At 38.7% G+C, this 17114-nt stretch overlaps 1 pseudogene across 1 annotated transcript in view; it reads right to left on the reverse strand.

Annotated features, from left to right (window-relative positions):
• Positions 1-8884, reverse strand: part of LOC309856610 (elongation factor 1-alpha 1 pseudogene) — a 56413-nt pseudogene extending 47529 nt beyond the window's left edge. Inside the window, exon 1 of the transcript XR_014316630.1 lies at positions 8804-8884. The product of XR_014316630.1 is annotated as an elongation factor 1-alpha 1 pseudogene (transcript). The remainder of the gene's footprint in view (positions 1-8803) is intronic.
• Between the last annotated feature and the right edge of the window lie 8230 nt (positions 8885-17114).

The following is a 17114-nucleotide window of genomic DNA, read 5'->3' on the forward strand; positions in this document are numbered from 1 at the left end:
CTTTGTTACCAGTGTTGAGATTTACATCTTGCTCTGGATAGTAGAGGTTTGAAATTCCTCTGGTGGTTTGTCTCCCATATTAGCTTTTGTTGCTCTCTTTATCTGGCTTTCAAGAAACAATCTGTCTCTTGTAGCTCTCCCAGCTGTACTTTGCTATGTTGCTAAATGTTTTTTACTGTGGTGATAGAGTATAGGGAATCAGTGAGGGTGGGGATTATGTGATGTCCTTATTATGCCTCAGACTTTGGGGAACACAGTGAGTCTGCCTTTCAATGATCTTACCTTCTTTATAGGATCTTCTGTCATTCATGGAAGGCTAGAGCTTTCACCATCCTCATTTCCTCTCCCCAGCTAAAGCAGCCATTTACCAAAATTCTCTGTCTGTAAGTTGGGAATTTTCTTCCTACAGATTAAGGATTTTCTTTTATTTTTTACCTAATGAGATTGTGGACCTGGACCTGGACAGAGTTCATTTTGCATTAGTATATCACTAGTGTCTCCAGGTGATATACTGCTCTTTTATTTTTTATAAAGATTTTATTTATTTATTTGACAGACAGAGATCAGCAGTAGGCAGAGTAGCAGGCATAGAAAGAGGAGGAAACAGGCTCCCTGCCGAGCAGAGAACCCGATGCAAGGCTGGATCACAGTACCCTGGGATCATGACCTGAGCCGAAGGCAGAGGCTTTAACCCATTGAACCACCCAGGCGCCCCAATACTGCTCTTTTAATTAAAAATTTTGTTTCATGGGGTGCCTGGGTGGCTCAATTAGTTAAGTGTCTGCCTTTGGCTTAGGTCATAATCACAGCGTCTGGGATCGGGCCCTGCGTTGGGTCCCTGATCACTGGAGAACCTGCTTCTCCCTCTCCCTCTCCTAGTCCCCCTACTCATGCTCTCCATCTCTTATTCACTCTCTCTCTCAAATACATAAATAAAATCTTGGACACCTGGGTAGCTCAGTCAGTTAAGCTTTGCCTTAGGCTCAGGTCATGATCCCAGTGTCTGGGGATGGAGTCCCATGTCAGGCTCCCTGCTCATTGGGAAATCTGCTTCTCCCTTCCCTTGCTCTTGTTCTCGCTCTCCCTCTAAATATACATACAAACATACAAATAAATAAATAAATAAGATTTTAAAAAAATTTTGTTCTGCAAAGTGAAAGAGTCTTGGCAGATTTCCCGGTGACTTGCTCTTCCCTTGTCCTAACCAACACCATAAAGGTGGGAGGTAATTTCTTTAGGTTCTTCTTAATCATTTTCAGAGCTTGGTGGAGTTCCTCCAAAAGCTTTCAAAAGGCTGGGAAACTCCCTTGCTCAGGTCATTTTATCTCAATGAAAGTACCTGTCTCTCCTTAAATTCATCATGACTGTTCTGTAAAATTTAGTTCTATGTTGGAACCAGTCATTAATATATTTTTTACCAGCTGTTTTTCTATATCTTTCCATCTTTGAGTTTAAACTGGAAGTCCAGCCTTCATTTTTGAAGGGTACTCATGACTCACGGTGAGTACAGAATATTCATTTTATGATTTGGGTTTTTTTCATTTAATGCATTAAAGATGTCATTCAGCTGTCTTCCTGTTTGAAAATTCTGCTATAAAATTTATTTTATTCTTTTGGGCAATGTGTCTTTTTTTACATGATTGCTTTGAAGATTTTCTTTGGTTTTCAGTAGTTTAAATGTCATATGCCCGTGTGTGTGCGTGTGTGTGTGCTGATATTTAACTTGCTAGGTATTCTCTAAACTTCCTGGTTCTATGGCTTGTTGTCTGTCATTAATGTTGGTTGACTCATGACCATTATTTTTTCAAGTATTAATTCTGGCTTTCTCCTTCTTCTCATTATGGAATTTCAATTACACATATGTTACACAGTTTGATATTGACCCACAGCTCTTGGATGTTCTTTCTTTAACTATTTTTCTCTTTGTATTTGAATTTGGATAATTTCTACTGACCTATCTTCAAATTCAGATTTTTCATTGCTGTTTTGAGAAACTGATGAGACTGTTAAAGGCATTATTCATTTCTGTTGGTGTTTCTTTTATTTCTAGCATTTTATTTGATTCTTTCTACTTATAGCTTTTATCTCTCTTCTTAAATTACCTGTCTAATCTTTCATGTACTATACTTTTTTCAATAGAGACTTTAACATTAGTTATAATTATTTTAAATTCTCTGCCTGATATTTCTTTTTTTTTTAAAGATTTTATTTATTTATTTGATAGAGAGAGATCAGAAGTAGATGGAGAGGCAGGCAGAGAGAGAGAGAGAGAAAGAGGGAAGCAGGCTCCCTGCCGAACAGAGAGCCCGATGTGGGACTCGATCCCAGGACCCTGAGATCATGACCTGAGCCGAAGGCAGCGGCTTAACCCACTGAGCCACCCAGGCGCCCCACTGCCTGATATTTCTAATGCCTGTGTCAAATCTGAGTCTAGTTTTGTTTTTTTTTTTAAGATTTTGTTTATTTACTTTGACAGAGAGAGAGATCACAAGTAGGCAAAGAGAGAGGGGGAAGCAGGCTCCCCGCCAAGCAGAGAGCCCAATGCGGGGTTCAATCCCAAGACCCTGAGATCATGACCTGAGCTGAAGGCAGAGGCTTAACCCACTGAGCCGCCCAGGCGCCCCTCTGACTCTAGTTTTAATGACTACTTTGTCTTTTCAGATTGTTTTCCTTGCCTCTCTTTATGCCTTGTAGTTGTTTGTAGCAAGCTGGACATGTTGTATAGGATAGCAAATACTGAGATAAATATATTTATGCTTTGATATGAGCCAGCCTTTCCCTTTTCTAGGCCTTTACTGTGGAGGTGTGCTTTAATGTGGTCTGGAACTGCAGTGCAGCTGAAATTTGTTGTTGCTATGGTTACCAGAATTTAAGATTGCTGTTGCTTTGGTTACCAGATTAAAGGGGAAATTTTTTTTATTATTGTTGCTATGGGTACCAGAACCTTAATATTCTTCCAGTAATTTATTTTCTTTCTCACTACTTGTGCTTCTCCCCAGAATGAATCTGTCACTTGCAGTTCTACCAGTTATATTTCACTATAATATTTACTGTATATTTGTTAGGTTTGTGTGAGGAATAAGCATGATGAATGTATTTGGTCTTTTAATTTGGTCTTAATGGTAGACATGCACTGTATATCTGAGTTTTACTGATGTGGATTTCACAAGCTTTCCTGCCCCTCCTCCATATTCAATGATGGACTTAACAAGAATTCCTTTCCTTCCTCCAGGGGAAGAGCCTTGTTTTTTCCCTGTTCCCTTACCCTATGTGCAGTGCGTTTCCACCAGTGTCCTCAAATTAATATTATGATGCCCCCTCTCTTTAATATTGAGGCTTTTCTTATTTGTGACAGATAGGGGAGATGGGTCCAGAAAAAGTTTTGATGGTGAGCATTGTGCCCTGTCCCAGTTGCAATGGAATTCCCTCAGTGCCCTCAGGATATGAGTTTTTATGAATTTTCCCCTAAAGATTAATTTTTTCTGTAATATAGACAGAGAAGATGGGTCCAGTTGGATTTGGTAATGATTGTTGTTTCTTTTTTTTTATTATTTATTTTCAGCATAACAGTATTCATTATTTTTGCACCACACCCAGTGCTCCATGCAATCCATGCTCTCTATAATATCCACCACCTGGTACCACGACCTCCCACCCCCCGCCACTTCAAACCCCTCAGATTGTTTTTCAGAGTCCATAGTCTCTCATGATTCACCTCCCCTTCCAATTTCCCCCAACTCCCTTCTCCTCTCCATCTCCCCTTGTCCTCCATGCTATTTGTTATGCTCCACAAATCAGTGAAACCATATGATAATTGACTCTCTCTGCTTGACTTATTTCACTCAGCATAATCTCTTCCAGTCCCGTCCATGTTGCTACAAAAGTTGGGTATCCTTCCTTTCTGATGGAGGCATAATACTCCATTGTGTATATGGACCACATCTTCCTTATCCATTCATCCGTTGAAGGGCATCTTGGTTCTTTCCACAGTTTGGCGACCATGGCCATTGCTGCTATAAACATTGGGGTACAGATGGCCCTTCTTTTCACGACATCTGTATCTTTGGGGTAAATACCCAGTAGTGCAATGGCAGGGTCATAGGGAAGTTCTATTTTTAATTTCTTGAGGAATCTCCACACAGTTCTCCAAAGAGGCTGCACCAACTTGCATTCCCACCAACAGTGGAAGAGGGTTCCCCTTTCTCCACATCCTCTCCAGCACATGTTGTTTCCTGTCTTGCTAATTTTGGTCATTTTAACTGGTGTAAGGTGATATCTCAATGTGGTTTTAATTTGAATCTCCCTGAGGGCTAGTGATGATGAACATTTTTTCATGTGTCTGATAGCCATTTGTATGTCTTCATTGGAGAAGTGTCTGTTCATATCTTCTGCCATTTTTTTTAATATGATTGTCTGTTTTGTGTGTGTTGAGTTTGAGGAATTCTTTATAGATCCTGGATATCAACCTTTTGTCTGTACTGTCATTTGCAAATATCTTCTCCCATTCCGTGGGTTGCCTCTTTGTTTTCTTGACTGTTCCCTTTGCTGTGATTTTGATGAAGTCCCAAAAGTTTATTTTCGCTTTTGTTTCCTTTGCCTTTGGAGACATATCTTGAAAGAAGTTGCTGTGGCTGATAGTGAAGAGATTACTGCCTATGTTCTCCTCTAGGATTCTGATGGATTCCTGTCTCACGTTGAGGTCTTTTAACCATTTTGAGTTTACCTTTGTGTACAGTGTAAGAGAATGGTCGAGTTTCATTCTTCTACATATAGCTGCCCAGTTTTCCCAGCACCATTTATTGAAGAGACTGTCTTTTTTCCACTGTATATTTTTTCCCATTTTGTTGAACATGATTTGCCCATAGAGTTGAGGGTCCATATCTGGGCTCTTTACTCTCTACTGGTCTATGTGTCTGTTTTTATGCCAATACCATGCTGTCTTGGTGATCACAGTTTTGTAGTAAAGCTTGAAATCAGGTAACGTGATGCCCCCCATTTTATTTTTGTTTTTCAACATTTCCTTAGCGATTCAGGGTCTCTTCTGATTCTATAGAAATTTTTGGATTATTTGCTCCAGCTCTTTGAAGAATACCGGTGGAATTTTGATTGGAATGGCATTAAAAGTATAGATTGCTCTAGGCAGTAGAGACATTTTAACAATGTTTATTCTTCCAATCCAAGAGCATGGAATGGTCTTCCATCTTTTTGTGTCTTCTTCAATTTCTTTCATGAGTGTTCTGTGATTGTTGTTTCTCTCCCCTCAGACAACATCAAAGAGAAAGTTTTACTGATTACTTGCTAGTTCTCCCTGTGAATGCTTGGTGGGGTCTCTTAAGGAAAAAACTGCCAAGAGTGTGGGAAACCTTTATGCCTGTGACCCCTAGTGTTTCACATTCTTAGGCTTGTCCATGCTAAGACTTAAGCAATTTATTAAAAAAAGTTTCTTTTTTTTTTTATTAAAAAAAGTTTCTAATTTAATCTTCCTACCACCTTATATGTTATCTGGTGGCATATGTACCAAGTAAACAGACACCAAACTAGTGTTTATATATGAGGGTTCCATTCTGTGTCAAAATTTTGAGTTGGCTTTTTGTTCTGTTTTCTGAAGAGTTTACGAACATTAATTTGCTGTCCATCCAACACTTTTCTTGCCATAATTATAGTAAAAGTATTCTTTCCTGCTTTCTACATTTTGTAATTTTTATTGTTATGTTAGTGACCACACAGTACATCATTAATTTTTGATGTAGTGTTCCATGATTTGTTGTGCATATAACACCCAGTGTTCCATGCAATACATGCCTTCCTTAATACCCCTCACCAGGCTCACCCATCTCTTTACCCTCCTCCCTTCGAAAACCCTCAGTTTGACTCTCGGAGCCCATAGTCTGTCATGGTTCATATCCCACTTTACTCCCCCTTTCCCTTCCTTTTCCTATTGTCCTGATTTCTACATTTTGAAATGAAAGCAGAAGTCAATGAATGCATTAATTTTATATAAACATTTGGGTTTAACAGATAAATCGTTATTTTGACATTTGAATAAATATTTGAGACATTTGTGTTGGCTAGTGTCTAAATGAGATTTTGAGACAATAGAATGAGAAAATTTGATATCTGATAATGAACACTTGCTATAGTTTTAGGTGATGCCCACCTATTCTAGTGTCACCATTGCCCATCCATTGTCACACATTTACTCACACATCGCTGGTGACTATTCATATAATGCACACATGCACAAACTTGCAGACAGTCATATGTAAACCACCATCAACCAACCCTTCCCTTCTTCTATACATTCATGGTCCAACACAAACATCTCAAAGCTGCTGCTCTCCTATTTAACAGCTTAGTTAAAGGCATCAGAACCTCCCAGTCACCAAAACCACAAAGCAATCTGTAGTCAATGTTGGATTCCCCACATATTCCATCACCAAGTCTTTTCTAGTCAATTTCAATTGTGTTTCTGTAGTCCATTCCCTCCTTAGCAACCCAATGGCCACAGCCTTATTTCAGTGTCCCCTGGAGCACTAGAACTGCATTCTCACTGACACCCTTCCAATATATCATCTGTTCTACAAAAAAAAAAAAAAAAAAGTCTGTACGATGCACACAAATCTGTCCATATCACTACTCTGGCTAACTACCATTTATGAATGACTTCCCACTGTCCTGTAGGATTAATTCTACATTTTTTTTAGCTTGGTCTTTAAAGGCCTTCTTGACCTGACTTCTGAATATTTCTTCTTCTGTGTGTCTAGGTATGTCTCCTCTTATGGACAAGAAAGGACCACTAACCAGTAACTTTGTTTTAGTTGCCTTTTGTTCCTCAAATATTAGCAACAGTCTTGAAATATGGAAGGCCATCAATAGCTTCACTAATACAACATGCATAATATATTTCAGATATTACTATACTGATTGAATTATAATATATGCATAAAAATATTTTAAAACTACCCTCAAACATGACAGAAACATGATCAGACCACTCTGTCTCTCAATCAGAAATTAGTGTATCCTGGGATGCAGCAGAGGCAGTCATAAAAGGGCAATATATAACAATACAGGCCTACCTCAAGAAGTAAGACCCAGATACACAATCTAACCACACATCTAATGGAGCTAGAAAAGAAGCAACAAACAAAGCATAAAGCCAGCAGAGGAAGAGAAATAATAAAGATTAAGGCTGGAAAAAATGATATAGAAACAAGCAAACAAATAAACCCAGAACAAATCAATGAAACTGAGAGTTGGTTCTTTGAAAGAATTAATAAAATTGATAAACACTCAGACATATCAAAAAGAAAAAAAGGACTCAAATAGATAAAATCACAAATGCAAGAGGAGAGATCACAACCCACACCACAGAAATACATAAAACTCTAAGAGAATATTATGAAAAATTATATGCCACAAAATGGAAAGAATTTGATAAATTCCTAAAAACATACAAACTAACAAAACTGAAAGAAGAAGAAATAGAAAATCTGAACATATGCATAACCAAGAAAAAAATTGAATCAGTAATCAAAAAAGTTCAGGGCCAAATGACTTCCCAGGAGAATTCACCGAACATTCAAAGAAAGGTTAATATCTATTCTTCTCAAACTATTTCAAAAAATAAAAATGGAAGGAAAACTTCAAAAGTCATTCCATAAGTCCAACACTACCTTGATTCCAGAACCAGACAAAGACTCCAATAAAAAGAATTTCAGGCCACTATCTGTGATGAACTTGGAAGCAAAAATTCTCAACAACTAACTAGCAAACCGAATCTAACAATACATTAAAAACTTACTCACCATGATAAAGTGGGATTTATTCCTGGGCTTCAGGGGTGGACCAATATTTGTAAATCAATCGATGTGATACACCACATTAATAAAAGAAAGGATAACACTATATGATCCTCTCGATACATGCAAAAATAACATTTGACAAAATAGAGCATCTATTGCTGAAAAAAACCCTCAACAAAGTAAGGTAGATGGAAAATACGTCAAGATAATAAATTCCATATATATATAAGACCAACAGCTAATATGGCCCTCAAAGGGGAAAATTTGCAACAATTCCCCCTAAAGTCAGGAATGGTGTCCATCTTTACCATTGTTACTTAACATAGTACTGGAAGTCCTAGCACTCAGACCGCAAAAAGAGATATAAGGCATCCAAATCAGCAGGAGGAGTTCAAACATTCACTATTTACAGACAGGATGATACCCAATGTAGAAAACCCCAAAAATCCACCAGAAAATAACTAGAACTGATATATGAATTCACAAAGTCAGGGATATAAAATGAATGTACAGAAATCTCTTGAGTTTCTATATACCCACAATGAAGCAGCAGAAAGATAAATCAAGGAATTGAACTCACTATTGGTCATCTGCCCTACAAATGTGGTGGAATCAACAAAAGAACCATGTAAATTTTTGAGAAGAAGGCTGCTGAGATGGGAAAGAGCTCCTTCCGGTATCCCTGGGGCTTGGACAAACCAAAAGCTGAATGTGAATGTGGTATTACCATGGATATCTCCCTGTGGAAATTTGAGACCAGCAAGTATTATGGGACCATCACTGATGCCCCAGGACACAGAGCCTTTATCAAAAACATGGTTACAGGTACATCCCAGGCTTACTGTGCTGTCCTGATTAGTGCTGCTGTCATTGGTGAATTTGAAGGAAGCATCTCCAAGAATGAGCAGAGCCATGAGCATGCCATTCTGCCTTACACACTGGGTGTAAAACAACTAACTGTTGGTATTAACAAAATGGATTCCACTGAGCCACCCGACAACCAGAAGAGATACGAGGAAATCATTAAGGTAGGCAGTACCTACATTAAGAAAATGGGCTACAACCCCAACACAGTAGCATTAGTGCCAATTTCTGGTTGGAATGGTGACAACATGCCAGAGCCAACTGTTAACATGCCTTGGCTCAAGGGATGGAAAGTCACCCGAAAAGATGGGAATGCCAGTGGAACCACACTGCTTGAAGCTCTGGATTGCATTCTGCCACCAACTTGTCCACCTGACAAGCTTGTGTCTACCTCTCCAGGACGTCTACAGAATTGGTGGTACGGTGCTGTCCCTGTGGGCCGAGTGGAGACTGGTGTTCTTAAACCTGGCATGGTGGTCACCTTTGCTCCAGTCAATGTTACAACTGAAGCAAAGTCTGTTGAGATGCACCATGAAGCTTTGAGTGAGGCTCTTGCTGGGAACAATGTGAGCTTCAATGTCAAGAAGGTGTCTGCCAAAGTGTTCATCGTGGCAATGTGGCTGGTGACAGGAAAAATGATCCACCAATGGAAGCAGCTGGCTTCACAGCTCAGGTGATTATCTTGAACCATCCAGGCCAAATCAGTGCTGGATATGCACCTCTGCTGCATTGTCACACAGCTCACACTGCAAGTTTGATGAGCTGAAGGAGAAGATAGATCATCATTCTGGAAAGAAGCTGGAAGATGGTCCCAAGTTCTTGAGATCTGGTGATGCTGCCATTGTTGAGATGGTTCCTGGCAAGCCTGTGTGTGTTGAGAGCCTCTCTGACTATCCCCCTCTGGGCCGTGTTGCTGTGGGTGTCATCAAAGCAGTGGACAAGAAGACAGCTGGAGCTGGTATGGTCACCAAGTCTTCCCAGAAAGCTCAGAAGCCTAAATGTATATTATTCCCAATATCTGTCACTCTGGTCTTAATCAGCTGTGGAAGAATGGTCTCAGAATGGTTTGTGTCAGTTGACCATTTAAGTTTAATAGTAAAAGACTGGTAAATGATAACAATGCATCGTAAAACCTTCAGAAGGAAAGGAAAATGTCTTGTGGACCATTTGTTCTTTTTTTTTTTTTTTCATGTGTGTGGCAATTCTAAGCTATTACTAAAATCAGTACTTTGTAATGGAAACAACTTGACCAAAAATCTGTCACAGAATTTCGAGACCCATTAAAACATAAGTTTAATGAGGGGAAAAAAAGAAGCTGTAGTCATCAAGACAGTATGGTCCTGGCACAAATGTAGACACCTAGATCAGTGGAATGGAATAGAACACCCAGAAATGGACCCACAACTATATGGTCAAGTAATATTCGATGAAGCAGGAAAGTTCATCCAGTGTAAACAAAGGCAGTCTCTTCCACAAATGGTGTTGGCGAAACTGGACAGCAACATGCAGGAGAATGAAAGGGACCCCTTTCTTACTCCATTTGCAAAAATAACTCTAAAATGGTTGAAAGACCTACATGTGAGACAGGAAACTATCAAAATCCTAGAGGAGAACATAAGCAGTAATCTCTATGACATCAGCCATAGCAGCTTCTGTCTACTGAAGCAAAGATAACAAAAGCTAAAATAAGCTATTGGGACTCCATCAAAATAAAAAGCTTTTGGATGTTGAAGAAAACAATCAACAAAGCTAAAAGGCAACCTGGGGTGCCTGGGTGGCTCAGTCAGTTAAGCATCTGACTCTTGATTTTGGCTCAGATCGTGATCTCAGGATCTTGAGATTGAGCCCCACGTCAGGCTCCACACTCAGTGGAGAGTCAGCTGAAGATTCGCTCTCTCCCTCTCCTTCTGCACCTCGCTCCACTCTCCCTCTCTCTCAGATAAATAAATAAATAAATCCTTAAAAAAAAAAGGCAACCTACTGAATGGGAGGAGATAGATCCAAATGATATATCTGATAAAGAGCTAATATCCAAAATCTATAAAGAATTTACCAAATTCAGCTCCCCAAACAAACAATGCAGTTAAGAAATGTGCAGAAGATATGAACAGACTTCTCCAAAGAAGACACCCAGATGGCCAGCAGACACATGAAAAGATGCTCAACATCACTGATCACCGAGAAAATCAAAACTACAATGAGATATCACCCCACACACCTGTCAGAATCACTGAAACCAACAACACAAAAAACAACAGGTATTGATGAGGACTGGAGAAAAGGGAACTCTCTTGCACTGTTGGTGGAAATGCAAACTTTTGCAGCCACTGTGGAAAACAGTATGGAGGTTCCTCAGAAAGTTAGAAAATAGAACTACCCTATGATCCAGCAATCACACTACTGGGTATTAATTCAAATAATACAGGAACACTAATTCAAAGGGATACATGCACCCCTATGTTTATAGCAGCATTATTTACCATAGCCAAGTTATGGAAGCAGCACAAGTATCCCTTGATAGATGAATGGATAAAGAAGATGTGGTATATACACACAATGGAATATTATTCAGCCACAAAAAAGAAAGTAATGTTGCCATTTGCAATGCCATGGATGGAGCTGGAGAGTATAATGCTAAGTGAAATAAGTCATTCAGAGAAAGACAAATACCATATGATTTCACTCATATGTGGAATTAAAGAAACACCAATAGCGAGCGAGCGAGAGAGAGAGAGAGAGAGAGAGAGAAGAGCCAAGAAACAGATTCTTAACTACAGAGAACAAACCAATGGTTATCATATGGGAGGTGGGGGGTGGGAAGGGCGAAATAGGTGATGGGGATTAAGGAGTGCACTTGCTGTGATGAGCACTGGGTCATGAATGGAATTGTTGAATCACTATTTGTACACCTGAAACTAATACAACATTATATATTAACTATCCTGGAATTAAAATTAAATTACATTTAATTACATTTTAAAAATCACAGCAGGATTTTTGGAAATTGACAAGTTCATTTTAACATGTATATGGAAATGGAAATGGAGAGAAAGAGCCAATTAATCTTGATGAAGAAAAGCATAGCTGAAGGGCTCTATAAGAAGAGTTAATAGAAAGTTATAATGAAGACATTGTATTATTGGTGCAAGGATAAACAGACATATGGAATAGACTAAAGAGTCCAGAAACACACATGCACATATATGGTCACTGATGATGTAAATGCCATTGCAGTGAGGTGGGGAAAAGATGGTCTTTTCAATAACTTGTGCGGTATCAGTTGTGTATCTCTACAGGGGGAAATAAAAGAATATTCCTCCATTCTCACAAAATGTGAAACAATCCATTTGAGATGTATTCCACATCTAAGTAAGAAATGTAAAATAATAAAGCTTTCAGAAGAAAATACAGTCAGGCAGCTGGTGTGGCTTGCTGGAGCCAGCGTGGGCAATTAGAACCTTGTTCTCTAAATATTGAGGCTCTGGATTCTGATTGTTGATCACAGCTTTTCATGGCCAAGGAGCTGGCAGCTTCTCATAAAGTTAAACACAGGGCTACCACATGACCTAGCAATTCCACTTGTAGGTATATATCCAGAAAATTTGAGAGCAAGGACTCAAACAGAAATTTGTATACCCACGTTCATAGCAGCATTATTGACAGTGGCCAAGAGGTGTAAACAGCCACGTGCCCATCAACTGGTGAATCGGTAAATGATTTGTGGTATGTGCATGCAATGGAATTTTAATCAGATATTTTAAAAATGAAATTCTGACATATGCCTCAACATGGATGGACCTTGAAAACGTTATGCTAACTAAAATAAGGCAGACACAGTAAAACAAATACTATATTTGTGTTGACCAGCAGGAGGAAGAAATGGGGAGTTATTTTTTAATACGTACAGAGTTTGTGTTGGGGATGATGACAAACTTTTAGGTACAGTTAGTGGTGATGGTGATGGGTACATTGTGAATGTACTTAATACCATGAATTCTACACTTATGGATGGTTAAGATGATAACTATTATGATATGTACATTTTACCATGCATTTTTTTTTAAAGTAGTACGATCATTTTGGAGATTTCTCTGGTACTACCTAATAAAGCTGACTGTAGGCAATGTCCTATGTCCTAGCTGTTCAGCTCCTAGGTGACCACACAAATTCACATATATAAGCACAGTTAATGCTAAAGTCTATACAATATTGTTCATATAGCAAAATATGTACTTTTCCAGACCAAAAAACTACCCAAATATTTACAACAAGTAAAATTGATGAATAAATTATACACATTCATATGACAGACTACAACGTAGCAATTAAATGATTGAATAACTACCAGACCCAAGAGCATGGATAAAACACAGGAAAATGATGTTGAGTGAAAAGAAGCTAAACACAAAAGACTCTATACCATATGAGTCCATTTACATAAATTTAAAATCAGACAAAACCACACCATGATGCCAGAGGTGAGGACTATGGTTACTTTGCAGACGAGGGATGGGCAGTAACTGGCAAGGGGCCCAAGAGGGCCTTGTAGGGAGGTACGTGATATTCTACATTTCAGTCTGAGTGGGGATTGTATAGGTATGGTGTGTTCACTTTGTGAAAAAAAAATTACATGGAGCAACACAATCATGATTTGTATAATTTTTGTAATTTATACTTTAATAAATAAGTGTATTTGAAAAAAATGGGAGAATGGATGTGGGTGGGGTTTGTTGTGGTGGAAAGTGCAAGGGAACTATCCTCTTCGTATGTTATCTTCCAAGGCAGGGATTTTCCTGAGCCCAACAAAATTTAAATGAACCATGAAAATAATAAAGTTCCCAAATACATAATGTTACTGAGGATCTATTTTCTTAACTTTGGAGGAATCTTCCAGACACAAATATCCCCAAACTGAGATTCATCTCTTTCTTTTTCCCTTTCCCTTTATTTTAGCATACTGATAAAACAAAATTGAGTATATTTTTATCTCGAATGGCATGTGTGGTATAAGCCACTTTTTGTGATATTCATTTCTCTCAAGTTGTCCTTCTTTCTTGCTTTCCCTCTACCAACCTATCCTTTTGTTTCATAGGTGAATAACAAAGTATCTGAAGTGATTTTGAGCCAGTGTTGGAACTAGATAATTCTGGATGTTAAAGTTGGTATAATTTTTTGTTTTGCACTTATTTTTCCACATTGTCCTTGATTTCTTTTATTAACAATCAGCGTATTGTAATAAATTTATGAAATCACAGGCCTATGTCTTTAAATTTATAATACCTAACCCTCTTACATTTTGTAAATGTAGCTACATGTTGTTTTTTTTATATATATAAATTCTTTTTAATTTATTTATTTTCAGCATAACAGTATCATTATTTTTTCACCACACCCAGTGCTCCATGCAATCCGTGCCCTCCATAATACCCACCACTTGGTACCCCGACCTCCCACTCCCCGCCACTTCAAACCCCTCAGATTGTTTTTCAGAGTCCATAGTCTCTCATGATTCACCTCCCCTTCCAATTTCCCCCAACTCCCGTCTCCTCTCCATCTCCCCATGTCCTCCATGTTATTTGTTATGCTCCACAAATCAGTGAAACCATATGATAATTGACTCTCTCTGCTTGACTTATTTCAGTCAGCATAATCTCTTCCAGTCCCGTCCATGTTGCTACAAAAGTTGGGTATCCTTCCTTTCTGATGGAGGCATAATACTCCATAGTGTATATGGACCACATCTTCCTTATCCATTCGTACGTTGAAGGGCATCTTGGTTCTGTCCAGTTTGGCGACCGTGGCCATTGCTGCTATAAACATTGGGGTACAGATGGCCCTTCTTTTCACGACATCTGTATCTTTGGGGTAAATACCCAGTAATGCAATGGCAGGGTCATAGGGAAGTTCTATTTTTAATTTCTTGAGGAATCTCCACACTGTTCTCCAAAGAGGCTGCACCAACTTGCATTCCCACCAACAGTGGAAGAGGGTTCCCCTTTCTCCACATCCTCTCCAACACATGTTGTTTCCTGTCGTGCTAATTTTTGCCATTCTAACTGGTGTAAGGTGATATCTCAATGTAGTTTTAATTTGAATCTCCCTGATGGCTAGTGATGATGAAGGAGTTCATTAAAGATCCTGGATATCAACCTTTTGTCTGTACTGTCATTTGCAAGTATCTTCTCCCATTCCATGGGTTGCCTCTTTGTTTTTTTGACTGTTTCCTTTGCTGTGCAGAAGCTTTTGATTTTGATGAAGTCCCAAAAGTTCATGTTCGCTTTTGTTTCCTTTGCCTTTGGAGACATATCTTGAAAGAAGTTGCTGTGGCTGATATCGAAGAGATTACTGCCTATGTGTTCCTCTAGGAGTCTGATGGATTCCTGTCTCACATTGAGGTCTTTTATCCATTTTGAGTTGATCTTTGTGTACGGTGTAAGAGAATGGTCGAGTTTCATTCTTCTACATATAGCTGTCCAGTTTTCCCAGCACCATTTATTGAAGAGACTGTCTTTTTTCCACTGTATATTTTTTCCTGTTTTGTCGAAGATTATTTGACCATAGAGTTGAGGGTCCATATCTGGGCTCTCTACTCTGTTCCACTGGTCTGTGTGCCTGTTTTTACGCCAGTACCATGCTGTCTTGGTGATAAAGCTTTGTAATAAAGCTTGTCTTTGTAATAAAGCTTGAAATCAGGTAACGTGATGCCCCCAGATTTATTTTTGTTTTTCAACATTTCCTTAGCGATTCGGGGTCTCTTCTGATTCCATACAAATTTTTGGATTATTTGCTCCAGCTCTTTGAAGAATACCGGTGGAATTTTGATCGGAACAGCATTAGTTAATTAAACCGTGTTTTCAATTTATACCCACCATCGAACACTTTAAAATCCTCAGCATCTATATGCTAGATTTTGTTGCTTTTTTCCCTTTTTTTTTGAGTTTTTATTTAAATTCTAGTTAGTTAACATACAGCATAATATTAGTTTCAGGGGTAATTTTCTGTGAGTGAATTCACATTTATTTTTCTCAATAGATCCACCTTTTATTGGTTTCCAGAATTCTTTTTCCTTAACGTTGGAGTAATCTTCCATAAACAAATATCTCTTCGGGTAAAGAGATCACTAAACAAGATTTACCTCTTTCTTGATTCCTGCCCTTTATTTTGTCATAGTCTAATAAAATAAAATCTGGTACTTTTTATTTGAATAGCATGTGTGTTAGAAGCTGATTCTTGTAAAAATCATCTCTGTAAATTTATCTATCTTTCTTGCTATCCACCTGCTAGCCTGTCAGTTTATCTCACAAGTGAAAACATAGATGTTTGTATGCAATGATTTTGAACCAGTAATTCTGAACATTGCAATTTGATATAATTTATTGTATCCATGTTAATATTTTCTTGTAGTGCTTGATTTTTTCAAAATAATTAACATGTTGTAATAAATGTGTATAATAAATATCCTTTGTTTTTTTAATTTGTATAAACCCCACACTGTAGTACTTTATAGAGTTGTAGGTTGTCAACCAAATCATGTGACTGATTTCCACCTTGATTAAAAGTTTCAAAATCGTCAGCCATTACATTCTAGATTTTATTGCTCCTTCATTTTTTAGTGAAAGTTCACTTTCGTGAGTTCACCTTTGTTTTTCTCATCAGGCCCAGATTTTAACAGTTTGAGGTTGTAACAGCAAACCCAGTTTTTTGTTTTTTGTTTTTTTGTTTTGTTTTGTTTTGTTTTAGAGAAACCAGTTTTTACACATGACTTCCTTGTTCTTTGACCAAATTGGTTTCTATCTGTGGTTCTAGCTCACAGGGAATGGAATCGGGCTTCTCTTTGCACTCCTCAGTCCAGGGAAAGGCCCTGATCCCAAGGGGGAAGACTCCTATGATGGTCCAGGTTCTGGAGCACTGAGCACAGTACCACTGGCCACTGTGAGGTGACATGCATACATGTAGGACACACCCATGTTCTCTCTTACAATACTAATTGGTAAGTTGAGTCAGTGCCCACCTGTGAAGGCTGGGTGCTGCCACGTCACTCTCTCTTCCTGTCTTCCCACTGGAGCTTTGGGGCTGAGTCCTCATCCTTGCACATTAGGGGTCAGTGGTGGTAAGATGCAGAATGAATTAAAGGAATTCTGCTTCATTCTTGAGCCCACGCCTGTGTGTAGAACCAGAAGGCTCTAAATGAAGGGGTACAAGGAACTAGCCCAGTGAACAATATTCCAAGCCCTTGTGTCTGTGCCTCATTTAGAGAAAGCTCTGGGAGAGGGCAGAGTGGCAGTGCCGGGTAGGAGGAAGATGTCGTTTCGTCCTCTGGACAAATACTAGTCCCGTACTGTCAGATTCTTACCGATAACTCCACACTTTCACATACCTCTCACCCTACTGCAGATGGGAAACACATATACCCAAATGTCATAACCCACATTGAAATATCACATG

This window comes from Mustela nivalis, assembly GCF_964662115.1.
Source record: "Mustela nivalis genome assembly, chromosome: X".
Classification (NCBI taxonomy): Eukaryota; Metazoa; Chordata; class Mammalia; order Carnivora; family Mustelidae; genus Mustela; species Mustela nivalis.